This window comes from Dasypus novemcinctus, chromosome 17 (genome assembly GCF_030445035.2).
Source record: "Dasypus novemcinctus isolate mDasNov1 chromosome 17, mDasNov1.1.hap2, whole genome shotgun sequence".
NCBI lineage: Eukaryota > Metazoa > Chordata > Mammalia > Cingulata > Dasypodidae > Dasypus > Dasypus novemcinctus.
Window position 1 is genome coordinate 84,642,236 of NC_080689.1, and position 1,970 is coordinate 84,644,205.

Sequence of the window (1,970 nt, forward strand, 5' to 3'; positions counted from 1 at the left end):
AAAGAAAAAGGGAGGAGATGTTGGGGGCAGTAAAAATGAGCACACACCGAATTTAGCAGAGCCAGCAGCACGGCCGCCGGAGCGGAGCCAACTTTCCTATTTGAGTAAGCTATAATTAGTTCACCACAACATGGCGGGTCCCACATCATGGCAGAACTCAAATCTGCCCTGTTACTTCCTCATTCTTCTTCCCCCTCAGTTCTTTTCTGTCTTCCCGCCACTGCCCAGGCTGAGAAGATAGTGCGCAGGCGCAAGGCACGAAACTAAGGTTTGCCTCCCACCCCGGCGACAGCAACAACCAATCCTTAGCCTCCACTAACTCGCTCCCCGCTCCTCCCCCACCCGAGGGTATATATACTTTGCCCCCTTTAATAAAGTTGCAGTTTGATCAGAACCCTGTCTTGCTGTCATTCTTTGTGTCTCTTGTCCCACCATTCTTTCTCGGCAGGTTTCGGGTCTCTGTTGCCGTCCCGTGGGCCGGGGCAAACTACCTCTTTCCTGTGCCTTCTTTATTTAAACTTTCCTATTTCGACTCCTTCTCATTCTCCTTCCCTTCCTCTGGTCCCTGCTATTATGCTTCAAATATGATATAAAGATATAATCCTGCCCAGCACAGGTTCAGACGCTCCTCTGGAGATCTTGTCTGTCACTCTCCTTTCTTACCTACTGGACCCTCTGTCAGGGCAGGCCCTTCTGCACAGTGTCTTCTGCTGTATTTTCAGGCCTAGCTTTGCTTTGCTGCGTCCTATGTTTTTTTTTGAAAATAAAAGAAAATTTAAAAAGATTGAACATTATCTCTCTCTGTCATTCTCTTCCTATTAAATGCCATTCCATAATATTCTAATCCTATTTAAAAGTATGTGCAAATTTCCCCATGACCATTTCCCCTCAGGTATCGGTTTAGTTTTTTGTACTTCTTTGACACTTTCTGTCAATGTGTCCTCAAGTAAATTTCTTAACCTCTCAGTGTCAAGGTTTTCTCAGACATAAAGTGTATATTATAATTGTCCCTGTTTTGGGAGATTGTCGTGATGGACAATGAGTCAACACATTCAACACACATAACAGTCTATGAGCCAAGCCTGATACATAGAAAACCCCTGTTTCCAATCATTGATAACCTATTCATATCTCTTTTAAAATTTCCTCAGTTATTCATCAATTATTAATAATTGAATTAGTTTTCTGTGGCTGCTTTAACAAATTGAAAAAGAAAACCTGATAACTCGCAATAGCAGAATTGAAATCTCACACTTTGATAGCCAGAGAATTGAAATCAGTATCTCAAGACTGAAATCAAGGAATCTGTAAGGCCACACCTCTGGAAACGCTCCAGGCACATATATTCCATACCTCTACTAGCCCGTGGAGCCTGCCAAAATTTTTTTTTGAGACTTCATTATTCCAACTTTGAAGTCCAGCATCTTCAAATTACTCTATGCTTTTTTTCTCTCTTGCATTTTTATGTTTGTCTGTCAAATTTTCCTATATCCCTTTTATAGGAATACATGTGATTGTATTTTTGCCTAACCTGAAATCCCAGGATAATCTCTCCATCTCCAACTAAACAGAGTACAACAAATGTTTCATATGAGGTAACATGCATGGGCACCAGGATTTAAGACAAGCTATTTTCAGGCTGGTATTCAGTTCATAGTGTGTTTCCTTCAACACCAATGATGCCCATTTATCCCACATGCAAAATATCTTTCCTCATCCCAACATCCCCAAATATCTAAACAAATTATAGCCTCAACTCAATTCCCAAATCTCTTCTAAATATCACCTGAACAGTCACAAGTCACCATCTAAATCATCTAAATAGGTAAATTAGATGTATATTACATTCTCAGTGGGATCTGATCTGGGGTAATTTCAATTCTCTCTGTAGACCAGTAACAAGAAAAGAATTTTACTGATTCCAAAATACTCTAGTGGCGCAGGCATAGTATAAATGTTGCAGACGTCCT